Here is a 27,205-nt window from a genome sequence, read left to right as displayed (position 1 = left end):
AGGGACCACCTTCATAGTTAACTCCTCAACAATTGATCCAAACCTTCCAACTAAGTCAGATAATCTCTCGGCTATATCCGACGTCAATGGTTCACAATTGCCTTACCTGATATGGAGCTTAATGTCAGAAACACAGCAAGTGGCCGCCTTGGAAACGGAGACATCCTCCTTATTTGGAGAAAACTGTCTGATCTGCAAGTCTTCACTTTATCCAGTCTTTAGACAGTAACGCGATGCAATATTAAACGCCGATACAGTATGTCAAATTGCAGCTGAGCGGATTTAGATAATTATGCACCTCCTGAATGATATTTCGATCTGCAGGTTATCATTTGTTTGATGTGGAAATCACCTTCTGCTCATGCATTTGTAACAAAGTAAATGTTGTTTCCCATTGCACGACACCGCGTCGTTCACTTTACAAGATAAGGTCTCACAAAAGAAAAACTGCGGTAGCGACAGTCTCTATGTTTGCGGTAGCGACTAAGTATCTATCTTTGCGGTAACAGCCGCGTATCTTTGCTGTAATGTAATATTAGATACGACACATAACTAAACTTTCCTCGTCGTGGGGAATTTCCTCAGCTTTCAGATAAGGATCATGTGTCTTAAACGTTTATGCCATGGAGAAAGGAACCAAATCAGGGCGTTGGCGGCCAAGTATAATCCTCACGAAGAGTGCAACGTAAGATCAATAACACTGATAAAGGTTGAGTTCGTCAACCACGTCACACACAGATATCTTGTAAATGTACGATATTGTGAGCATTGCGGATATTGATATGCATGTACAGCACGAGCTCCTTACACTGATTATTCTCTGCGATATTGATATACATGTACAGCACGAGCTCCTAACACTGATTATTCTCTGCGATATTGATATACATGTACAGCACGAGCTCCTTACACTGATTATTCTCTGCGATATTGATATGCATGTACAGCACGAGCTCCTCACACTAATTATTATCTGCGGTATTGATATACATGTACAGCACGAGCTCCTTACACTGAATTATTATCTGCGATATTGATATACATGTACAGCACGAGCTCCTTACACTGATTATTCTCTGCGATATTAATATACATGTAGTACGAGGTCTTGTGGGAGTTCAGTCATCCAGATGAACATTTTTATACAAGATGCAGGATGTGAGATACAATGATGCACATCCTCAATAGCGAACGTTTCTATCTATACCACAGTATCCTCTGGGAACTAACACACAGCGGATGTTCACAATAGTGCTTAGCAGCCTCTGCAACTGTTTTTAAAGTGAGTGAGAGAGTTTGATTTGTATCAGTGTTCATGGTTTTATCACAATGCGGAAGCTTATGTCGGAGGAAAGCCCAAAGTGATGCGGTCACAGACGCACTGATACGCCTGGAGTCAAACACAGCCCACAGTGTAAGGTTTGTGGCGTGTCTAAGTGGTGCAACAGGTTTGACTCGACATCAGCATGTCGATATAGTCCTGGGGCTCCTTTCACGAAGCAACCTTTACTAAGGTTAACCTTAACTCCCATTCTTTAACTTTGCACTAAGGTTACCTTAGTGACTTAAGACAACCTTAGTGCTTTGAGAAAGGAGGCCCTGAACTGTTCAGCTGTATAGTTATCATAGTGGCAACGCCAGACTTTCAACTCAACAGGAGTGGTCCCTCTGTCTCCCCTGTCTGTCCATGGTACTGTTTGTATTACACATAATGGGTATGGTCCTGTATGGTGTTCCAGGTCAGGGTCTACACTGTCCTGTATGGTGTTCTAGATCAAGGTCTACACTGTCCTGTATGGTGTTCCAGGTCAGGGTCTACACTGTCCTGTATGGTGTTGTAGATCAAGGTCTACACTGTCCTGTATGGTGTTCCAGGCCACGGTCTACACTGTCCGGTATGGTGTTCCAGGTCAAGGTCTACACTGTCATGTATGGTGTTCCAGGTCAAGGTCTACACTGTCCCGTATGGTGTTCCAGGTCAAGGTCTACAGTGTCCTGTAAGGTGTTCCAGGTCAAGGTCTACACTGTCATGTATGGTGTTCCAGGTCAAGGTCTACACTGTCCTGTATGGTGTTCCAGGTCAAGGTCTACAGTGTCCTGTAAGGTGTTCCAGGTCAAGGTCTACACTGTCCTGTATGGTGTTCCAAGTCAAGGTCTACACTGACCTGTATGGTGTTCCAGGCCACGGTCTACACTGTCCGGTATGGTGTTCCAGGTCAAGGTCTACACTGTCATGTATGGTGTTCCAGGTCAAGGTCTACACTGTCCTGTATGGTGTTCCAGGTCAAGGTCTACAGTGTCCTGTACGGTGTTCCAGGTCAAGGTCTACACTGTCCTGTATGGTGTTCCAGGTCAAGGTCAACACAGTCCTGTATGGTGGACCAGGTCAGGATCTACAGTGTCCTGTATGGTGTTCCAGGTCAAGGTATACACTGTCATGAGTGATGTTCCAGATCAAGCTCTACACTGTCCTGTATGGTGTTCCAAGTCAAGTTCTACACTGTCCTGTATGTTGTTCCAGGTCAAGGCTTACACTGTCCTGAATGGTGTTCCAGGTCAAGGTATACACAGTCCTGTATGGTGTTCTAGATCAAGGTCTACACTGTCCTGTATGGTGTTCCAGGTCAGGATCTACACTGTCCTGTATTGTGTTACAGGTCACGGTCTACACTGTCCTGTATGGTGTTCTAGATCAAGGTCTACACTGTCCTGTATGGTGTTCTGGGTCAGGATCTACACTGTCCTATATGGTGTTCTAGATCAAGGTCTACACTGTCCTGTATGGTGTTCCAGATCAGGATCTACACTGTTCTGTATGGTGTATTAGATCAAGGTCTACACTGCCCTGTATGGTGTTCCAGATCAAGGTCTACACTGTCCTGTATGGTGTTCGCGGTCAGGATCTACACTGTCCTGTATGCTGTTTCAGCTCACGGTCTACACTGTCCTGTATGGTGTTCCAGGTCAGGATCTACACTGTCCTGTATGGTGTTCGAGGTCAGGATCTACACTGTCATGTATGGTGTTCGAGGTCAGGATCTACACAGTCCTGTATGATATTCCAGGTCACGGTCTACACTGTCCTGTATGGTGTTCCAGGTCAAAGTCGACACTATTCTGCATGTTGTTCCAGGTCACGGCCTGCACTGTCCTGTATGGTGTTCCAGGTCAAGGTCTACACTGTCCTGTATGGTGTTTCAGGTCACGGCCTGCACTGTCCTGTGTGTTGTTACAGGTCACGACCTGCACTGTCCTGTATGGTGTTCCAGGTCACGGTCTACACTGTCCTGTATGGTGTTCCAGGTCAAAGTCTACATTGTCCTGTATGGTGTTCCACGTCACTGTCTACACTGTCCTGTATGGTGTTCCAGGTCTGGGTCTACACTGTCCTGTATGGTGTTTCAGGTCAGGATCTACACTGTCATGTATGGTGTTCCAGGTCAAGGTCTACAGTGTCCTGTATGTTGTTCCAGGTCAAGGTCTACACTGCCCTGTATGGTGTTCCAGGTCACCGTCTGCACTGTCCTGTATGGTGTTCATGGTCAGGATCTACACTGTCCTGTATGGTGTTCGAGGTGAGGATCTACACAGTCCTGTATGATGTTCCAGGTCACGGTCTACACTGACCTGTATGGTGTTCCAGGTCACGGTCTACACTGTCCTGTATGGTGTTCCAGGTCACGGTCTACACTGTCCTGTATGGTGTTCCAGGTCACGGTCAACACTTTTCTGTACAGTGTTCCAGGTCAAGGTCTACACTGTCCTGTATGGTGTTCCTGGTCAGCATCTACACTGTCATGTATGGTGTTTCAGGTCACGGTCTACACTGTCCTGTATGGTGTTCCAGGTCAAGCTCTACAGAGTCCTGTATCGTGTTCCAGGTCACGGTGTACATTGTCTTGAATGGTGTTCCAGGTCACGGAGTACATTGTCCTGTATGGTGTTCCACGACAGGATCTACACTGTCCTGTATGGTGTTCCAGGTCACGGTCTACACTGCCATGTATGTTGTTCCAGGTCAGGATCTACAGTCCTGTATGGTGTTCGAGGTCACGGTCTACACTCTCCTGTATGGTGTTCCAGGTCAAGGTCTACAATGTCTTGTATGGAGTTCCAGGCCAGGGTCTACACTGCTCTGTATGGTGTTCCAGGTCATGGTCTGCACTGTCCTGTATGGTGTTCCAGGTCACGGTCAACACTGTCCTGTATGGTGTTCCAGGTAAGGATCTACACTTTCCAGTATGGTCTTCTAGATCAAGGTCTACACTGTCCTATATGGTGTTCAATGTCAGGATCTACACTGTCCTGTATGGTGTTCCAGGTCAGGATCAACACTGTCCTGAATGGTGTTCTAGGTCTGGATCTACACAGTCCTGTATGATATTCCAGGTCACGGTCTACACGGTCCTGTATGGTGTCCCAGATCACAGTCTACACTGTCCTGCATGGTGTGCCAGGTCACGGCCTGCACTGTCCTGTATGGTGTTCCAGGTCAAGGTCTACAGAGTCCTGTATGGTGTTCCAAGTCACGGTCTACACTGTCCTGTATGGTGTTCCAGGGCACGACCTGCACAGTCCTGTATGTTGGTCCAGGTCACGGCCTGCACTGTCCTGTATGGTGTTCCTGGTCAAGGTCTACACTGTCCTGTATGGTGTTCCAAGTCCTGGTCTACACTGTCCTGTATGGTGTTCCAGGTCACGGTCTACAGTGTCATGTATGGTGTTCCAGGTCAAGGTCTACACTGTCCTGTATGGTGTTCCAGGTCAAGGTCTACACTGTTCTGTATGGTGTTCCAGGTCAAGGTCTACACTGTACTGTATGGTGTTCCAGGACAAGCTTTACACTGTCCTGTATGGTGTCCCAGGTCAAGGTCTACACAGTCCTGTATGGTGTTCCAGGTCAGGGACTACACTGTCCTGTATGGTGTTCCAGGTGAGGATCTACACTTTCCTGTACGGTGTTCCAGGTCAAGGTCTACACTGTCCTATATGGTGTTCCAAGTCAGCATCTACACTGTCCTGTATGGTGTTCCAGGTCACGGTGTACATTGTCCTGTATGGTGTTCGACGACAGGGTTTACACTGTCCTGTATGTTGTTCCAGGTCACGGTGTACACTGTCATGTATGTTGTTCAAGGTCAGGATAAACAGTCCTGCATGGTGTTCCAGGTTACGGTCTACACTGTCCTGTATGGTGTTCTAGATCAATGTCTACACTGTCCTGTATGGTGTTGCAGGTCAAGGTGTACACTTTCCTGTATGGTGTTCGAGGTCAGGATCTACACTGTCCTGTATGGTGTTCCAGGTCACGGCCTGCACTGTCCTGTGTGTTGTTCCAGGTCACGGAATGCACTGTCCTGTATGGTGTCCCAGATCACAGTCTACACTGTCCTGCATGGTGTGCCAGGTCACGGCCTGCACTGTCCTGTATGGTGTTCCAGGTCAAGGTCTACAGAGTCCTGTATGGTGTTCCAGGGCACGACCTGCACAGTCCTGTATGTTGGTCCAGGTCACGGCCTGCACTGTCCTGTATGGTGTTCCTGGTCAAGGTCTACACTGTCCTGTATGGTGTTCCAAGTCCTGGTCTACACTGTCCTGTATGGTGTTCCAGGTCACGGTCTACAGTGTCATGTATGGTGTTCCAGGTCAAGGTCTACACTGTCCTGTATGGTGTTCCAGGTCAAGGTCTACACTGTTCTGTATGGTGTTCCAGGTCAAGGTCTACACTGTATTGTATGGTGTTCCAGGACAAGCTTTACACTGTCCTGTATGGTGTCCCAGGTCAAGGTCTACACAGTCCTGTATGGTGTTCCAGGTCTGGGACTACACTGTCCTGTATGGTGTTCCAGGTGAGGATCTACACTTTCCTGTACGGTGTTCCAGGTCAAGGTCTACACTGTCCTATATGGTGTTCCAAGTCAGCATCTACACTGTCCTGTATGGTGTTCCAGGTCACGGTGTACATTGTCCTGTATGGTGTTCGACGACAGGGTTTACACTGTCCTGTATGTTGTTCCAGGTCACGGTGTACACTGCCAAGTATGGTGTTCCAGGTCACGGTCTGAATTGTCCTGTATGGAGTTCCAGGTCAGGGTCTACACTACCCTGTATGGTGTCCCAGGTCAAGGTCTACACTGTCCTGTATCGTGTTTCAGGTCAGGGTCTACACTGTCCTGAATGGTGTTCTACATCAGGGTCTACCCTGTCCTCTCTGGTGTTCCAGATCACGGTCTACACTGTCCTCTATGGTGTTCTAGATCACCGTCTATACTGTCCTCTATGGTGTTCGAGGTCAGGATCTACACTGTCCTGTATGGTGTTCAAGTTCAGGATCTACACTGTCATGTATGGTGTTCGAGGTCAGGATCAACACTGTCCTGTATGATATTCCAGGTCACGGTCTACACTGTCCTGTATGGTGTTCCAGGTCAAGGTCTACACTGTTCTGTATGGTGTCCCTGGTCAGGATCTACACTGTTCTGTATGGTGTTCCAGGTCAGGATCTACACTGTCCTGTATGGTGTTCCAGGTCAAGGTCTACACTGTCCTGTATGGTGTCCCTGGTCAGGTTCTACACTGTCCTGTATGGTGTTCTACATCACGGTCTACACTGTCGTGTATGGTGTTCTAGGTCAGGATCTACAACGTCCTCTATGGTGTTCCAGGTGAGGATCCACAGTGTCCTGTATGGTGTTCCAGGTCAAGGTCTACACTGTCCTCTATGGTGTTCCAGGTCAGGGTCTACACTGCCCTGTATGGTGTTCCAGGTCACGGTCTACTGTCCTGTATTGTGTTACAGGTCACGGTCTACACTGTCCTGTATGGTGTTCTAGATCAAGGTCTATACAGTCCTGTATGGTGTTCGAGGTCAGGATCTACACAGTCCTGTATGGTGTTCCAGATCAAGGTCTACACTGTCCTGTATGGTGTTCCAGGTCAAGGTCTACACTGTCCTGTGTGTTGTTCCAGGTCACGGAATGCACGGTCCTGTATAGTGTTCCAGGTCACAGTCTACACTGTCATGTATGGTGTTCCAGGTCAAGGTCTACACATTCCTGTATGGTGTTCCAGGTCACGGTCGACACTGTCCTGTATGGTGTTCCAGGTCTGGGTCTACACTGTCCTGTATGGTGTTCCAGGTCACGGTTTACACTGTCCTGTATGGTGTACCAGGTCAAGATCTACACTGTCCTGTATGGTGTTCTACATCAGGGTCTACACTGTCCTCTCTGGTGTTCCAGGTCACGGTCTACACTGTCCTCTATGGTGTTCTAGATCACGGTCTATACTGTCCTCTATGGTGTTCGAGGTCAGGATCTACAACGTCCTCTATGGTGTTCCAGGTGAGGATCCACAGTGTCCTGTATGGTGTTCCAGGTCAAGGTCTACACTGTCCTCTATGGTGTTCCAGGTCAGGGTCTACACTGCCCTGTATGGTGTTCCAGGTCACGGTCTACTGTCCTGTATTGTGTTACAGGTCACGGTCTACACTGTCCTGTATGGTGTTCTAGATCAAGGTCTATACAGTCCTGTATGGTGTTCGAGGTCAGGATCTACACAGTCCTGTATGGTGTTCCAGATCAAGGTCTACACTGTCCTGTATGGTGTTCCAGGTCAAGGTCTACACTGTCCTGTGTGTTGTTCCAGGTCACGGAATGCACTGTCCTGTATGGTGTTCCAGGTCACAGTCTACACTGTCATGTATGGTGTTCCAGGTCAAGGTCTACACATTCCTGTATGGTGTTCCAGGTCACGGTCGACACTGTCCTGTATGGTGTTCCAGGTCTGGGTCTACACTGTCCTGTATGGTGTTCCAGGTCACGGTTTACACTGTCCTGTATGGTGTACCAGGTCAAGATCTACACTGTCCTGTATGGTGTTCTACATCAGGGTCTACACTGTCCTCTCTGGTGTTCCAGGTCACGGTCTACACTGTCCTCTATGGTGTTCTAGATCACGGTCTATACTGTCCTCTATGGTGTTCGAGGTCAGGATCTACACAGTCCTGTATGGTGTTCCAGATCAAGGTCTACACTGTCCTGTATGGTGTTCCAGGTCAAGGTCTACACTGTCCTGTGTGTTGTTCCAGGTCACGGAATGCACTGTCCTGTATGGTGTTCCAGGTCACAGTCTACACTGTCATGTATAGTGTTCCAGGTCAAGGTCTACACATTCCTGTATGGTGTTCCAGGTCACGGTCGACACTGTCCTGTATGGTGTTCCAGGTCTGGGTCTACACTGTCCTGTATGGTGTTCCAGGTCACGGTTTACACTGTCCTGTATGGTGTACCAGGTCAAGATCTACACTGTCCTGTATGGTGTTCTACATCAGGGTCTACACTGTCCTCTCTGGTGTTCCAGGTCACGGTCTACACTGTCCTCTATGGTGTTCTAGATCACGGTCTATACTGTCCTCTATGGTGTTCGAGGTCAGGATCTACACTGTCCTGTATGGTGTTCCAGTTCAGGATCTACACTGTCATGTATGGTGTTCGAGGTCAGGATCTACACTGTCCTGTATGATATTCCAGGTCACGGTCTACACTGTCCTGTATGGTGTTCCAGGTCAAGGTCTACACTGTCCTGTATGGTGTCCCTGGTCAGGATCTGCACTGTCCTGTATGGTGTTCCAGGTCAAGGTCTACACTGTCCTGAATGAAGTTTCAGGTCAGGGTCTACACTGCCAAGTATGGTGTTCCAGGTCACGGTCTGAATTGTCCTGTATGGAGTTCCAGGTCAGGGTCTACACTACCCTGTATGGTGTCCCAGGTCAAGGTCTACACTGTCCTGTATCGTGTTTCAGGTCACGGTCTACACTGTCCTGAATGGTGTTCTACATCAGGGTCTACACTGTCCTCTCTGGTGTTCCAGGTCACGGTCTACACTGTCCTCTATGGTGTTCTAGATCACGGTCTATACTGTCCTCTATGGTGTTCGAGGTCAGGATCTACACTGTCCTGTATGGTGTTCCAGTTCAGGATCTACACTGTCATGTATGGTGTTCGAGGTCAGGATCAACACTGTCCTGTATGATATTCCAGGTCACGGTCTACACTGTCCTGTATGGTGTTCCAGGTCAAGGTCTACACTGACCTGTATGGTGTTCCAGGTCAACCTTTACACTGTCCTGTATGGTGTTCCAGGTCAAGGTCTACACAGTCCTGTATGGTGTTCCAGGTCAGGATCTACAGTGTCCTGTATGGTGTTCCAGGTCAAGGTCTTCACTCTCCTCTATGGTGTTCCAGGTCAAGGTCTACACTGTCCTGTATGGTGTTCCAGGTCACGGTCTACACTGTCCTGTATGGTGTCCCTGGTCAGGTTCTACACTGTCCTGTATGGTGTTCTACATCACGGTCTACACTGTCGTGTATGGTGTTCTAGGTCAGGATCTACAACGTCCTCTATGGTGTTCCAGGTGAGGATCCACAGTGTCCTGTATGGTGTTCCAGGTCAAGGTCTACACTGTCCTCTATGGTGTTCCAGGTCAGGGTCTACACTGCCCTGTATGGTGTTCCAGGTCCAGGTCTACACTGTCCTGTATGGTGTTCCAGGTCACGGTCTACTGTCCTGTATTGTGTTACAGGTCACGGTCTACACTGTCCTGTATGGTGTTCTAGATCAAGGTCTATACAGTCCTGTATGGTGTTCGAGGTCAGGATCTACACAGTCCTGTATGGTGTTCCAGATCAAGGTCTACACTGTCCTGTATGGTGTTCCAGGTCAAGGTCTACACTGTCCTGTGTGTTGTTCCAGGTCACGGAATGCACTGTCCTGTATGGTGTTCCAGGTCACAGTCTACACTGTCATGTATGGTGTTCCAGGTCAAGGTCTACACATTCCTGTATGGTGTTCCAGGTCACGGTCGACACTGTCCTGTATGGTGTTCCAGGTCTGGGTCTACACTGTCCTGTATGGTGTTCCAGGTCACGGTTTACACTGTCCTGTATGGTGTACCAGGTCAAGATCTACACTGTCCTGTATGGTGTTCTACATCGGGGTCTACACTGTCCTCTCTGGTGTTCCAGGTCACGGTCTACACTGTCCTCTATGGTGTTCTAGATCACGGTCTATACTGTCCTGTATGGTGTTCGAGGTCAGGATCTACACTGTCCTGTATGGTGTTCCAGATCAAGGTCTACACTGTCCTGTATGGTGTTCCAGGTCAAGGTCTACACTGTCCTGTGTGTTGTTCCAGGTCACGGAATGCACTGTCCTGTATGGTGTGTTCCAGGTCACAGTCTACACTGTCCTGTATGGTGTTCCAGGTCAAGGTCTACACATTCCTCTATGGTGTTTCCAGGTCACGGTCGACACTGTCCTGTATGGTGTTCCAGGTCTGGGGTCTACACTGTCCTGTATGGTGTTCAGGTCACGGTTTACACTGTCCTGTATGGTGTACCAGGTCAAGATCTACACTGTCCTGTATGGTGTTCTACATCAGGGTCTACACTGTCCTCTCTGGTGTTCCAGGTCACGGTCTACACTGTCCTCTATGGTGTTCTAGATCACGGTCTATACTGTCCTCTATGGTGTTCGAGGTCAGGATCTACACTGTCCTGTATGGTGTTCCAGTTCAGGATCTACACTGTCATGTATGGTGTTCGAGGTCAGGATCTACACTGTCCTGTATGATATTCCAGGTCACGGTCTACACTGTCCTGTATGGTGTTCCAGGTCTGGGTTTACACTGTCCTGTATGGTGTCCCTGGTCAGGATCTACACTGTCCTGTATGGTGTTCCAGGTCAAGGTCTACACTGTCCTGAATGAAGTTTCAGGTCAGGGTCTACACTGCCAGGTATGGTGTTCCAGGTCACGGTCTGAATTGTCCTGTATGGAGTTCCAGGTCAGGGTCTACACTACCCTGTATGGTGTCCCAGGTCAAGGTCTACACTGTCCTGTATCGTGTTTCAGGTCAGGGTCTACACTGTCCTGAATGGTGTTCTACATCAGGGTCTACACTGTCCTCTCTGGTGTTCCAGGTCACGGTCTACACTGTCCTCTATGGTGTTCTAGATCACGGTCTATACTGTCCTCTATGGTGTTCGAGGTCAGGATCTACACTGTCCTGTATGGTGTTCCAGTTCAGGATCTACACTGTCATGTATGGTGTTCGAGGTCAGGATCAACACTGTCCTGTATGATATTCCAGGTCACGGTCTACACTGTCCTGTATGGTGTTCCAGGTCAAGGTCTACACTGTTCTGTATGGTGTCCCTGGTCAGGATCTACACTGTTCTGTATGGTGTTCCAGGTCAGGATCTACACTGTCCTGTATGGTGTTCCAGGTCAAGGTCTACACTGACCTGTATGGTGTTCCAGGTCAACCTTTACACTGTCCTGTATGGTGTTCCAGGTCAAGGTCTACACAGTCCTGTATGGTGTTCCAGGTCAGGATCTACAGTGTCCTGTATGGTGTTCCAGGTCAAGGTCTTCACTCTCCTCTATGGTGTTCCAGGTCAAGGTCTACACTGTCCTGTATGGTGTTCCAGGTCACGGTCTACACTGTCCTGTATGGTGTCCCTGGTCAGGTTTTACACTGTCCTGTATGGTGTTCTACATCACGGTCTACACTGTCGTGTATGGTGTTCTAGGTCAGTATCTACAACGTCCTCTATGGTGTTCCAGGTGAGGATCCACAGTGTCCTGTATGGTGTTCCAGGTCAAGGTCTACACTGTCCTCTATGGTGTTCCAGGTCAGGGTCTACACTGCCCTGTATGGTGTTCCAGGTCCAGGTCTACACTGTCCTGTATTGTGTTACAGGTCACGGTCTACACTGTCCTGTATGGTGTTCTAGATCAAGGTCTATACAGTCCTGTATGGTGTTCGAGGTCAGGATCTACACAGTCCTGTATGGTGTTCCAGATCAAGGTCTACACTGTCCTGTATGGTGTTCCAGGTCAAGGTCTACACTGTCCTGTGTGTTGTTCCAGGTCACGGAATGCACTGTCCTGTATGGTGTTCCAGGTCACAGTCTACACTGTCATGTATGGTGTTCCAGGTCAAGGTCTACACATTCCTGTATGGTGTTCCAGGTCACGGTCGACACTGTCCTGTATGGTGTTCCAGGTCTGGGTCTACACTGTCCTGTATGGTGTTCCAGGTCACGGTTTACACTGTCCTGTATGGTGTACCAGGTCAAGATCTACACTGTCCTGTATGGTGTTCTACATCAGGGTCTACACTGTCCTCTCTGGTGTTCCAGGTCACGGTCTACACTGTCCTCTATGGTGTTCTAGATCACGGTCTATACTGTCCTCTATGGTGTTCGAGGTCAGGATCTACACAGTCCTGTATGGTGTTCCAGATCAAGGTCTACACTGTCCTGTATGGTGTTCCAGGTCAAGGTCTACACTGTCCTGTGTGTTGTTCCAGGTCACGGAATGCACTGTCCTGTATGGTGTTCCAGGTCACAGTCTACACTGTCATGTATAGTGTTCCAGGTCAAGGTCTACACATTCCTGTATGGTGTTCCAGGTCACGGTCGACACTGTCCTGTATGGTGTTCCAGGTCTGGGTCTACACTGTCCTGTATGGTGTTCCAGGTCACGGTTTACACTGTCCTGTATGGTGTACCAGGTCAGGATCTACACTGTCCCTGTATGGTGTTCTACATCAGGGTCTACACTGTCCTCTCTGGTGTTCCAGGTCACGGTCTACACTGTCCTCTATGGTGTTCTAGATCACGGTCTATACTGTCCTCTATGGTGTTCGAGGTCAGGATCTACACTGTCCTGTATGGTGTTCCAGTTCAGGATCTACACTGTCATGTATGGTGTTCGAGGTCAGGATCTACACTGTCCTGTATGATATTCCAGGTCACGGTCTACACTGTCCTGTATGGTGTTCCAGGTCAAGGTCTACACTGTCCTGTATGGTGTCCCTGGTCAGGATCTACACTGTTCTGTATGGTGTTCCAGGTCAGGATCTACACTGTCCTGTATGGTGTTCCAGGTCAAGGTCTACACTGACCTGTATGGTGTTCCAGGTCAAGCTTTACACTGTCCTGTATGGTGTTCCAGGTCAAGGTCTACACAGTCCTGTATGGTGTTCCAGGTCAGGATCTACAGTGTCCTGTATGGTGTTCCAGGTCAAGGTCTTCACTCTCCTCTATGGTGTTCCAGGTCAAGGTCTACACTGTCCTGTATGGTGTTCCAGGTCACGGTCTACACTGTCCTGTATGGTGTCCCTGGTCAGGTTCTACACTGTCCTGTATGGTGTTCTACATCACGGTCTACACTGTCATGTATGGTGTTCTAGGTCAGGATCTACAACGTCCTCTATGGTGTTCCAGGTGAGGATCCACAGTGTCCTGTATGGTGTTCCAGGTCAAGGTCTACACTGTCCTCTATGGTGTTCCAGGTCAGGGTCTACACTGCCCTGTATGGTGTTCCAGGTCACGGTCTACACTGTCCTGTATTGTGTTACAGGTCACGGTCTACACTGTCCTGTATGGTGTTCTAGATCAAGGTCTATACAGTCCTGTATGGTGTTCGAGGTCAGGATCTACACTGTCCTGTATGGTGTTCGAGGTCAGGATCTACACTGTCATGTATGGTGTTCGAGGTCACGATCTACACAGTCCTGTATAATATTCCAGGTCACCGTCTACACTGTCCTCTATGGTGTTCCAGGTCACAGTCTACACTGTCCTGCATGGTGTTCCAGGTCACTGCCTGCCCTGTCCTATATGTTGTTCCAGATCAAGGTCTGCACTGTCATGTATGGTGTTCCAGGTCACGGTCTACACACTCCTGTATGGTGTTCCAGGTCAAGATCTACACTGTCATGTATGGTGTACCAGGTCAAGATCTACACTGTCCTGTATGGTGTTCCTGGTCAAGGTCTACACTGTCCTGTATGGAGTTTCAGGTCAGGGTCTACACTGCCAAGTATGGTGTTCCAGGTCACGGTCTCAACTGTCCTGTATGGAGTTCCAGGTCAGGGTCTACACTGCCCTGTATGGTGTCCCAGGTCACGGTCTGCACCGTCCTGCATGGCGTTCCAGGTCACGGTCTACACTGTCCTGTATCGTGTTTCAGGTCAGAGTCTACACTGTCCTGTATGGTGTTCTAGCTCAAGGTCTACACTGTCCTCTATGGTGTTCCAGGTCACGGTCTACACTGTCCTTGTATGGTGTTCTGGATCAAGGTCTATACTGTCCTGTATGGTGTTCGAGGTCAGGATCTACACTGTCCTGTATGGTGTTCGAGGTCACGGTCTACACTGTCCTGTATGGTGTTCCAGGTCAAGGTCTACTCTGTCCAGTATGGTGTTCCAGGTCAAGGTCTACACTGTCCTGTATGGTGTCCCAGGTCAGGTTCTACACTGTCCAGTATGGTGTTCTAGATCAAGGTCTACACTGTCCTGTATGGTGTTCCAGGTCAGGATATGCACTGTCCTGTATGGTGTTCCAGGTCAGGATCTACTCTGTCCTGTGTGGTGTTCCAGGTCAAGGTCTACACTGTCCTCTGTGGTGTTCCAGGTCACGGTCTACACTGTCCTGAATGGTGTTCCAGGTCACGGTCTACACTGTCATGTATGGTGTTCCAGGTCAGGATCTACACTGTCCTGTATTGTGTTCCAGGTCACGGATTACACTGTCCTGTATGGTGTTCTAGTTCAAGGTCTACACTGTCCTGTATGGTGTTCCAGGTCAGGATCTACACTGTCCTGTATGGTGTTCCAGGTCAGGATCTACACTGTCTTGTATGGTGTTCCAGGTCAGGATCTACTCTGTCATGTATGGTGTTCGAGGTCAGGATCTAAACAGTCCTGTATGATATTCCAGGTCAAGGTCTACACTGTCCTCTATGGTGTTTCAGGTCAAGGTCTACACTGTCCTCTATGGTGTCCCAGGTCAGGTTCTACAGTGTCCTGTATGGTGTTCTAGATCAAGGTCTACACTGTCCTGTATGGTGTTCCAGGTCAGGATCTACACTGTCCTGTATAGTGTTCCAGGTCAGGATCTACAATGTCCTGTATGGTGTTCCAGGTCAAGGTTTACACTGTCCTGTATGGTGTTCCAGGTCACGGCGTACATTGTCCTGTATGGTGTTCACGACACGGTTTACACTGTCCTGTATGGTGTTCCAGGTCACGGCCTGCACTGTCCTGTATGGTGTTCCAGGTAACGACCTGCACTGTCCTGTGTGTTGTTCCAGGTCACGGAATGCACTGTCATGTATGGTGTTCCAGGTCACAGTCTACACTGTCCTGTATGGTGTTCCAGGTCACGGTCTACAGTGTCCTGTATGGTGTTCCAGGTAACGACCTGCACTGTCCTGTGTGTTGTTCCAGGTCACGGAATGCAGACTGCGACCTGGAACATCATACAGGACTGTGTAGATCCTGACCTCGAACACCATACAGGACAGTGTAGACCGTGACCTGGAACACCACACAGGACATTGTAGATCCTGACCTAGAACACCATACAGGACAGTGTAGACCTTGATCTAGAACACCATACAGGACAGTGTAGACCGTGACCTGGAACACCATACAGGACAGTGTAGACCGTGACCTAGAACACCATAAATGACAGTGTAGATCCTGACCTGGCGCACCATACAGGACAGTGTAGACCGTGACCTGGAACACCATACATGACAGTGTAGACCTGATCTAGAACACCATACAGGACAGTGTAAACCCTGACCTGGAACACCCTACAGGAGAGTGTAGACCCTGACCTGGAACACCATACAGGACAGTGCAGGCCGTGACCTGGAACAACATACAGGACAGTGCAGGCCGTGACCTGGAACACCACACAGGACAGCGCAGGTCGTGACCTGGAAAACCATACAGGACAGTGTAGATCCTGACCTGGCACACCATACAGGACAGTGTAGACCGTGATATGGAACACCATACAGGGCAGTGTAAACCCAGACCTGGAACACCATTCAGGACAATGTAGACCTTGACCAAGAACACTATACAGGACAATGTAGACCTTGATCTAGAACACCATTCAGAACAGTGTAGACCCTGACCTGGAACACCATACAGGACAGTGTAGACCGTGACCTGGAACACCATACAGGACAGTGCAGACCGTGACCAGGAACACCATACAGGACAGTATAGATCTTGACCTGTAACATCATACAGGACAGTTCAGACCGTGACCAGTAACACCATACAGGGCAGTGTAGACCCTGACCTGGAACTCCTTACAGGACAGTGTTGACCTTCACCTGGAGCACAATACAGGACTGTGTAGATCCTGACCTGGAACACCATACATGACAGTGTAGATCCTGATCTGGAACACCATACAGGACAGTGTAGACCGTGACCTGGAACACCATACAGGACAGTGTAGATCCTGACCTCGAACACCATACAGGACAGTGTAGACCGTGACCTGGAACAACATACAGGACAGTGCAGGCCGTGACCTGGAAAACCATACAGGACAGTGAAGGCCCAGATCAAGGTCTACACTGTCCTGTATGGTGTTCCGGGTCACGGCCTGCACTGTCCTGTGTGTTGTTCCAGGTCACGGTCGGCACTGTCCTGTATGATGTTCAAGGTCACAGTCTACACTGTCCTGTATGGTGTTCCAGGTCACGTTCTACACTGTCCTGCATGGTGTTCCAGGTCACGGCTTGCACTGTCCTGTATGGTGTTCCAGTTCTGGGCCTTCACTGTCCAGTATGGTGTTCCAGGTCACGGTCTGAACTGTCCTGTATGAAGTTTCAGGTCAGGGTCTACACTGCCCTGAATGGTGTTCTAGATCAAGGTCTACATTGTCCTGTATGGTGTTCTTGGTCAAGGTCTACAATGTCCTGTATGGTGTTCCAGGTCTGGAACAACACACAGGACAGTGCATTCCGTGACATGGAACACCATACAGGACAGTGTAGACCGTGTCGTCGAACACCATACAGGACAATGTACACCATGACCTGGATCACCATACAGGACAATGCATGCCGTGACCTGGAACACCATACAGGACAGTGTAGATCCTGACCTGGAACACCATACAGGACAGTGTTGACCGTGACCTGGAACACCATACAGGACAGTGTAAACCTTGACCTGGAACACCATACAGGACAGTGTAGATTCTGACCTGGAACACTATACAGGACAGTGTAGATCCTGATTCTGAACACATACAGGATGACAGTGTAGAATCTAGAACACCTACAGGACGGGAATGACCTGGGACACCGACACAGGACAGTGTAGACCTTGACCTGGAACATTATATAGGACAGTAGACCGTGACCTGGAACACCATACAGGACAGTGTAGACCGTGACCTGGAACACCATACATGGCAGTGTAAACCGGGACCTTGAATATCATACAGGACTGTGTAGATCCTGATCTCGAACACTATACAGGACTGTATAGACCTTGATCTAGAACACCATACAGGACAGTGTAGACCGTGACCTCGAACACCATAGAAGACAGTGTAGACCGTGACCTGGAACACCGTTCATGACAGTGTAGTCCTTGACCTGGAACACCATACAGGGCAGTGTAGACCGTGAATTAGAACACCATACAGGACAGTGTAGAACCTGACCTGGGACACCATACAGGACTGGACCTGGAACACCATACAGGACAGTGTAGACTTTGACCTGGAACACTATACAGGACAGTGTAGACTGTAACCTGGATCTACACTGTCATGTATGGTGTTCGAGGTCAGGATCTCCACAGTCCTGTATGATATTCCAGGTCACGGTCTACACTGTCCTGTATGGTGTTCCAGGTCACAGTCTACACTGTCCTGCATGGTGTTCCAGGTCACGGCCTGCACTGTCCTGTATGGTGTTCGAGGTCTGGGTCTACAGTGTCCTGTATGGTGTTCCAGGTCACGGTCTACACAGTCCTGTATGGTGTTCCAGGTCACGGCCTGCACTGTCCTGTATGGTGTTCCAGGGCAGGGTCTGCACTCTCCTGTATGGTGTTCCAGGTCAGGGTTTACACTGTCCTGTATGGTGTTCTAGATCAGGGTCTACACTGTCCTGTATGGTGTTCCAGGTCAGGATCTACACTGTCCTGTGTGGTGTTCCAGGTCAAGGTCTACACTGTCCTGTATGGTGTTCCAGGTCACGGTCTACACTGTCCTGTACGGTGTTCCATGTCAGGGTCTACACTGTCCTGTATGGTGTTCTAAGTCAAGGTCTACACTGTCCTGAATGGTGTTCCAGGTCAAGGTCTACACTGTCCTCTATGGTGTTCCACGTCAAGGTCTACACTGTCCTGTATGGTTTTCCAGGTCAAAGTCTACACGGTCCTGTATTGTGTTCCAGGTCAAGGTCTACACTGTCCTGTATGGTGTTCCAGGTCACGGCCTACACTGCCCTGTATGGTGTACCAGGTCAAGGTCTTCGCTGTCCTGTATGGTGTTCTAGATCAAGGTCTACACTGTCCTGTATGGTGTTCCAAGTCACGGCCTACACTGTCCTGTATGGTGTTCCAGGTCAAGGTCTACACTGTCCTGCATGGTGTTCCTGGTCTGGGTCTACACTGTCCTGTATGGTGTTCCAAGTCACGGCCTGCACTGTCCTGTATGGTGTTCCAGGTCACGGTCTACACTGTCCTGTATGGTGTTCCAGGTCACGGCCTGCACTGTCCTGTATGGTGTTCCAGGTCTGGGTCTACACTGCACTGTATGGTGTTCTAAATCAAGGTCTACACTCTCCTGTATGGTGTTCCAAGTCACGGCCTGCACTGTCCTGTATGGTGTTCCAGGTCTGGGTCTACACTGTCCTGTATGGTGTTCTAAATCAAGGTCTACACTGTCCTGTATGGTGTTCCAGGTCACAGTCTACACTGTCCTGTATGGTGTTCCAGGTCACGGCCTGCACTGTCCTGTATGGTGTTCCAGGTCACGGTCTACACTGCCCTGTATGGTGTTTCAGGTCAAGGTCTACACTATAAGTTTCTCTCGAGTGTGATACGGTCTGATGTACGCCTCTTTGTAGCAGTGTTACCCGAGCCGTAAAGACTGTATTACCCGAGGGAGAAGCGTACAACGAATTTATCTTACCGCCATGTTAAATGTACAAGATATCATTTTATCATATTTAGAAGAGTTGTAGAGGAACCTGTTGGGCGTCAGTTGTTGGGATAAGGAAATAGATTTTCAGTACCGGCCAGTGACAGACAAACACAGTCACAAAGCATCAAGTTTTTTGTAAATAAGGACAAAGGCAGCAGATCAGTAGCAATGGACTCCTACATCAGTTGACAACGTGATTACAACAAACACCATTGTTCATTGGAATACCACAAGACGGAAAACTGAAAGTGGATGTGAAGACGTCGTTATAGTCAGGGGACTTTTTCCAAAGGGAAGGTCTGTGCTATAAGAAATGCAGCACTCACTAGACACGAACTCAGTGGTTGAGGAGCCATATTCATGCATGGGTACAAAGCGCTTCAATCCCTACTCACTTACTTAGTAACACTCCCGTTGTGCTTGTTATTGCTACGTTTAGATATCCAACACTTTGAAACTTCATTGTGTGAGTGAATGTGGATTCAACGCCATGGAAATATTTCAGTTTAATCACATGGTGCCACCTTTATGCTCAATGGCTGATAGTGGGGCCTACACACCCATGATCAAGGTCGAGGCGAATCTAAGATTCGAACCCATTATCAGCAGATCCTTTCAGTTTTACTTTGAACAATTTTTTAGATTACTTTTTTACACTGCTTTAACAATACTGCGATAATGTCCTCGCGAGAGACCGTGAGGAAGACCGGTACAACCTTAGACCATCCACATGTCCAGACTTTACCTACGGGGCTCTCTGCGGAGACACGTTATCAGATAGCCGACATCAATTCATGTAGTCTGGTAGTTGTTTCCTGGTGACCGCCTCCGTGGTGTAGTGGTTAGAGCGTCCACCCATTAATGGGTAAAACAAGGACTGGTCGCCTCGGAGTCAGTGTAATGTGTCTGAGTGGGGTATTCATGTTTCACTGCGGCATGGTATCTCAGTGGGCTAGCACTATAAAACTAGCTTAAGTCTGGGCTAGTACAAGCAGCCACACATACGCATGCATGTCGTCACATGAGCTTAAATATTCTTAAACCCCATTTCACCTCATCTTGTTTCCTGATCTAAAGAACCCACCACGGGATTGTTTATCAGCGCTGAGGTGAATTTCCATACAGCTTAAGGCCCATATATTAGCTTCCCAAATCAACATGACTACTATTGTGGTTGCTGAAATTTTTATCGAATATGAAATGATATTTTATGGATTTTGTTGTTATTGTGAATATGTGCAATCAGTACTTTCTAATGACATACTTTTTCCATTTTGGAATTCACACAATCCAGTATGCACTAGTACATTTCTCGGGATCACTCTGACATCTTTTGTGTTCATTCAGGTGTGGTTACCATGCTAACACACAAGGGGCAGCCAAATATTATACAAGCCGCTGATGGTATTTGACTGGACTGCTAAACATAACACCACTGCTTACATTTGGCTGTGCTTAGAAACCGATTCGCTAATGATGTCAGTTGGCATTTAGGTTCAACCAGCCATATTATAATGTGTTTTCTATATATATGGTAATCGACTATAAGCGATAACGCTGGCACAAACAATTACAATCTCATAAGCATGTGACAATACCTAACTGCTTTTTTCAATCAATTCTGTACCGATACTGTCAGTCGGGGTAGTAGAGCTCTGTACTTGAGTTACATAATGAATTATATGAATATATTAACACGTAGTGCTATGGTGATGTTGCTGTAGCGTACCATGGTGAATATTAAATCAATAACGCAAGATAATACCTGTACGTGTAATGACTAAAATATCGATAGAACCTCCAAATGTAACTGATTTGTGAAGATGTTATAGCGCGTTACTATGGTTTACCCATTTGTAATCAATAAACGGGTCAAGAAATGTTTAGAACATAATCAATATATCGAAAAAAGTACCTGGACATAGAGAGGCAAGGCCAAATTTCCTCATGCTTCCTCATACCTCTTACACAAATACAGCGTCCATGGAGTCAATTTGGAAGATGATTTACCACCTCCCCTTTGATTCCTTTCTGAGTGGCCGAAACCACGGGCAGCTGTTATGTACCTTGAGTCGCTTTTCCGTGCTGTCAAAACTCCAGGATAGTCCCTTATCTGTACTAAATAAACCATGATCGTCCTTTATCCGTACTAAAACCCAGTATCGCCCTTTAGCAGTACTAAAACCCAGGATAGTTCTTTAGTCGAACTAAAACCCATGCTCGTTCTTTAGCCGAACTAAAACCCATGATCGTCCTTTAGCCGAACTAAAACCCAGGATAGTCCTTTAGCCGAACTTAAACCATGATCGTCCTTTAGCCGTACTAAAACCCATGATCGTTCTTTAGTCGAACTAAAACCCATGATCGTCCTTTAGCCGCACTAAAACCATGATCGTCCTTTAGCCGTACTAAAACCCATGATCGTTCTTTAGCTGTACTAAAACCCATGATAGTCCTTTAGCCGAACTAAAACCAAGGATAGTCCTTTAGCCGAACTAAAACCCAAGATGGTTCTTTAGCTGTACTAAAACCTATGATCGTTATTTAGCCGTACCTAAACACATGATAGTCCTTTAGCTGAACTAAACCCATGATCGTTCTTTAGCCGTACTAAATTCCAGGATCGTCCTTTAGTCGTACTAAAACCCAGGATCGTCCTTTAGCCAAACTAAAACCCATGATCGTTCTTTAGCCGAACTAAAAACCATGATCGTCCTTTAGCCGAACTAAAAACCATGATCGTCCTTTAGCCGAACTAAAAACCATGATCGTCCCATAAAACCTGTGATATTAGGTTGTAATGAATGATCCAACCTATGTTGTTTCCACGTTTGTCCGCTCTTAACAAAACCCTCTCTCTTAATTCATCCAATCAACAAACTGATTTAATTTTTCAAGCCAACTAGGATATGTTGCAGTGTATATAGAACCATATTTGTTTGAAAGCCCAACAAACTGTGCCTCTTGCTACCGTGATAATCACGTCATGACCGCTTCCAGTCTATTCCAGTTCCATCACGTCTAAATATATCAACTAAATACAAACAGTTATAACACTCCAGATTAACCAGCGTCCGATCAGATCTGAGAACACAAAGATTCAGCGCAGTACAGCATGGAAACAGAGCGCACTGTTCTGATAACTCCCCAGATACAATTTTCCCATCTAATGACATGACTTCCGGTTGATAAAATGCTTTAGCAGGTGATTGATGTCACTCACTGAAACATATACATGCCGTATGTAGTGCGAGTGTATAACGGATAGTCACATGCCCCACCAACTGGTCCCTGCGCTTACCAATAGTCCATACAAACAAAGATGCGTTGTTCACATATAAACTTCCTACAGCATGCTTCAGCCACCACGCCGATTTCAAACGGCATAAAAATCATTTCACTCGCTTAATACTCTCACTCATAAAAGTTTTACCTACCTGATAAAATCAGAATCACACAGAAAGCGTATCGTGCATATGGGGACATAGTCAATTTAGGATTCTACATTCCGATCCACAGATGGTTTGACTGAAAAATCTATATTCCGAAGGCGGATTCCATATTCCCAAAATCTCACGTGTTTGTCACTGGAGCTATACGAGTACTATTGGCATGTATGAGTTTATAATGTCGTTCAACTTTATAAACTTGGCACCGCAGTGGTTCTACAGGTGTATCAATGCCTGTATTGACAACGCCGGGCATCGGCTGTAGAGACATCAGTTCACGTAGCCAGGGCCATGTAATACATGGGGACTCTCCCCTGTGGTCGCACACTGGAATAGACTGCTGCTGTAAGGAAACCACTTGACGGGGGTGAACGTCCTCCCTTCTGTGCTGTGTAAGGCTAGGACGTGTTTACCACGTGAAGTAAACTATATCAATATGGGCAGTGCACCCTTCCATCAATAGTCAACAAGGTATGGCATCTATATTCAGAGGTCATGCCTGCTGATTTACTTTGGTTGGTTTTTAGTCAGATAGTTTCAAAAGTATTTATGTTTGTTTTACATAGACCTACACTGAGTCTACATAGACTTTACACTCTAATGTATCTGTACCCAGAATATATAGACCATATACAACTTGCTGTACTAGTCGGTTCTAAAGCCAAATTCTCAAAAGAATATATGCTCTGTAATATGTACTGCTATGACCACGATGCCCACATCATTTTACATTGTGAATCTGTAATGAGCCAAAGAAATATTTTTTATATGACCCTACTTGACCTACTGGACGTGGAATTATATGTATTAATTGAAATGCTTGATGATGAAGATGCCCTTGTACTGTTTTGTGGTGCAAAACTTCACATCCCTGGCCTTCATGAAACAGCATGGCAAACCATCATACTACATTTTTCGAACTATATCTATTCTTTAAAGATTCCTTGATGTATACTTTCTGAACTATCATTGTTGTAAATAACCGTGCTTTGTACATATCATATGTACATATATGTAACTGACTGAAAACGGTATCGGCATCTATAGCGAAACGTCGTCATTGTACAATAAAGAAGATGATCATCCATAAACACTTATTCCTATCGCTTACAACTTCTTGAATGCCTCTGAAAACAGTTCGTTAGTATGCAGCTATACCAACCTGTGAAAATTCTGTTGTGGAGCAATCCAACACGTGCTTGATAGCGTTAACACCAAACCACGGGTTACTGTGAGGTCAGATATTGCGGCCATCCAATACACTATTTGGTCATCGTTGAACAGGATGCATGTGTCCATATATGACATCTACATGCAGTTAATTTCGACCATCAACCAACTGTCCTTTTTTATTCCTTTAATGCACAGAGCTCTTACGGGTTTTACGGTTTGGAAGTCATTGACATACAATGGACCAAGTCATCTAACCTGATCTTTTCGATCCACATAATCGCCTGTTACGGACAAGTGAGTGGGTGAGTTTGGTTTTACGCCGCTTTTAGCAATATTCCTGCAACATCACGGCGGGGGACACCAGAAATGGGCTTCACACATTGTACCCATGGTCGTAAGCGTGATGAGCGGACGTTGTAATCATTAGGTTAGCCTACTGCCCCTGTTACAGGCAAGTAGTGCGGACTTATACTGTCACGCGGGGTGGTATAGTGTTTACAATATGTATGATGGGCGTATTATTTGCACGTCCACATTCACCAACAACCACCGTTAATATTAAATCTGCTTCATCGCACAAAGCAAGTCTAATTCGATAGCGGTTACACACACATTTAGACAACCATATTGCCCGCGAGGCTGCCGAACAATGTAAAGCAGTGCAGTTACGTCTCCTCCAGTGTCGCTGTCCGATTCAGTCGCATACTGTCTGTAACCTGCCCTCCATACACCACCACAGACAGGACATTGTTAACCAAGACGGTTCATGGCAAAACTCATGTGGCTTTACCACTGCAGGTCTTTTAACGGGAACCCTGAAAGGAATAGCTTAATACAGTTGCACGAAAAGAACTACGGGTGAATTCTTGCCATTGCTATCCTGGAAAACGGACTGATTAGCATTTTAGTTTGACAGCCTTCCTTTTGACACCCAGTTTTAGCGATTGGGTTCGCCTGAGAATGTTCGTTTGTGATGAGAGTCCGATATATGCTGTTTGTATGTTTTGACCTGACTGGAAAAATCAGTTTTAGATTTCGTTATCCCAAATTACAGACTTTTCCATCATCGATATGTTGTTATTACACTGACAGAATGTGAGTCAAACATGCCACCTGCGTGCCCGACAAACCGTTTGGGGAAATAACCATGTGAAATACAAGTTGTACTGTATCAAACTGACTGACCTATTTCCATGGGAGTTCTGTCAGTGTTGCGTCAAATGTTAGTGTTTATGTTCCTGTCAGACGATGACGATATAGCCAGAGTATGCCGACGTATGAAAAAAATGGCGAATACGCTGGTGTACGTCGAATAAGTTATGGGTAAGTTGTATAGGTTAAACGCACGCTAAAGCACGCTGGTATATGTCGTAGTACGGTTAGGCCATCGGAACATTTTGGGCATGCACAGACTCATACGGCCTGTACAAGTTGTAGGTAGGTGATGCGATCGTTGACACACGTTCACACACGTTACTTGTATGTTCCTTGTATGTTTAGCGTACCCCAAACCTATTTCTAACCTATGAACAACGTTGATGTGGATACTGTGACAATGATGTTGATACTGCAATGTCTGGTGCAGTTATGATTTGAATCGTCGAGCGACAGCCTTTTCATAACCTACGACACGTGATGGTCGGTGATAGGCTGCCGCGCGCTGTGCATAAGTTAGACAGTCGTTGGGCACCCGTTCCAGGAAATATTATCTACTAGTAGCAGGTCTTTGTTAGCAGCTGTTAGCTGCTACTAGCAGTTACAAGACAGCGCCAGCACCCACGAGGTGTATGTTGACTCCTTAGGAGGGGTCAACCCTCAGTAGCCGGGCTCTTCATGATTTCTGTGCACTTAAGACCATTGTAGGTTTAAGGGCACAACAAACGTCCCTCTTGGACCTTCTTACCAAGTCTTTCCACTTCTTCTTTATGTCTTCAACATCTAATTATAGCACGCTTACGCCCAGACGTATGGCCGTTACGCCAGGCTTAGCTACACCGTGACTAAGCCTCGGTCGTGCATGCCGCGTAAAAAGGACGGCGCCGCTAAGCCTGGCGTAACGCTTTACGCCTGACGTAAGCTACTCCTGAGAAGAAGAAGAAGAAGAAGAAGAAGAAGAAGAAGAAGAAGAAGAAGAACGAAAAGAAGAAGAAAATTATTTTTTTATTAGAGTGTCACACACTTCATAAAAGTGTCCGGCCAACATTGACCTACGGGACACTGAATACATATGGGACATGTTGTATATAAAAGTAATATATTAAAAGGTTAATACAGTAAAATATCATAAAAGGTAAAAGATGCATAAAATATAGTAGACCCAATGAGATAATATTAAGTGGCTCATTTGTGAACATTCCTATGGGAAAACATGGAAAAAACCGTTGCGGCTATGAAATTTATATGGCATTCGTTGGATAATATGTAAATAGCTTTATCAACTGAGGATAAGGCATTGAAGGACCTATCATTTATGTCTAGTTTATTAAACAGCTCATATCTAATTACAGTATAAAAAATACATGAGATATGCATACAGAGGACGCCATGTAACTACCATGTAGCACAAAAAGAATGTGCTTACACTTTGAAATACAATAAAAGCATTTATAAGAGATATATTGAGGTTCTAGTAAAATGTTTCTCTATTCAATTGGTGACAGTCGTCAGAACGCAATGTTCTTCGCGGAAAATCATTTTATCCAATCACACGATGATTGGTTTATTGTAACAATGTTTTTAGAAGTGTCAAAAAATGTTTAGATTTAGTTCTTGTGTCAGACCAAACACTTACACGGTATTGCCAAGTTGTTAAAATCTATTCGCATCAAAATGCAAGTATTTGAACAAATTAACGTTTAGGAAACTACAGTTAATATAGATAGCAAATGAGATTAAATTATCAGTCATTTAGTCTCCTTCGGAAAGCATGAGTAAAATTTTTAAATGTGAGAACTGTAAAACCATTGAATCTGGTTTTGGGTAAAATTGCAGTCAAAAACAGAACAGAGGTTCCATCTGCTAGTTCAATAGAGAGCCAGATGAATTCCAATAACTGTTCTTCGTGCTCTGTCGAGGAAGAAGGCGCGACTTGTAAGCCTTCACTGGCATCAGATTCACCGAAACTATCTTAGAGTTTCTCTGGTACTGATATTGGCTTGTACACAGAAAGTGTACTAAAATCAGAACAAATTCATTCTACTCTTCTGAATCATTTACATTGAACAGATGGCTGAGATATTCTCCTTCAAAAGATGGCGTCATTTGCTTACCATGTGCTCCTTTTGCCAATGACAATCAAAAAGGTGCATTTGTTACATTTGTACTAGCGACTAATTCAGGACAGCCATCGTCCAAATATTTAAAAGTCCAAAAACTATGTAGTCAGGGCACGTGAGACTTTATTGTAATAATTTATATCACGCTAATCTGTATTCTTAATCACGACTGTAAATTCTTATCACTGTTGCATTGTACATTGACTTGTCAGCCAATTAATCACTGTATATGACATTTATAGCGTTAATCGGTCATCCCCTATCTGT

At 46.6% G+C, this 27,205-nt stretch overlaps 1 protein-coding gene and 1 long non-coding RNA gene across 2 annotated transcripts in view; both read right to left on the bottom strand.

Annotated features, from left to right (window-relative positions):
• Positions 1–504, bottom strand: part of LOC124289102 (cysteine-rich venom protein kaouthin-2-like) — a 30,341-nt gene extending 29,837 nt beyond the window's left edge. The window contains exon 1 of the mRNA XM_046725703.1: positions 107–504. The gene's annotated coding sequence lies outside the window, so the exon portion shown is untranslated. The remainder of the gene's footprint in view (positions 1–106) is intronic.
• Positions 505–1,483: 979 nt separating this feature from the next.
• LOC124289126 lies at positions 1,484–26,520 on the bottom strand. Its single transcript, XR_006901598.1, has 4 exons — positions 26,509–26,520; positions 22,033–22,034; positions 18,839–18,846; positions 1,484–1,604 (listed from the first exon to the last, which is right to left on the bottom strand). It is a non-coding gene; the product is annotated as an uncharacterized LOC124289126 (long non-coding RNA).
• Between the last annotated feature and the right edge of the window lie 685 nt (positions 26,521–27,205).

The sequence above is a fragment of the Haliotis rubra genome, unplaced genomic scaffold, assembly GCF_003918875.1.
Source record: "Haliotis rubra isolate DU_JTF1 unplaced genomic scaffold, ASM391887v1 Scf433, whole genome shotgun sequence".
Taxonomy (NCBI): Eukaryota; Metazoa; Mollusca; class Gastropoda; order Lepetellida; family Haliotidae; genus Haliotis; species Haliotis rubra.
The sequence above is the reverse complement of the archived record's forward strand: the minus strand, read 5'-3'. Positions and strand labels throughout refer to the sequence as shown.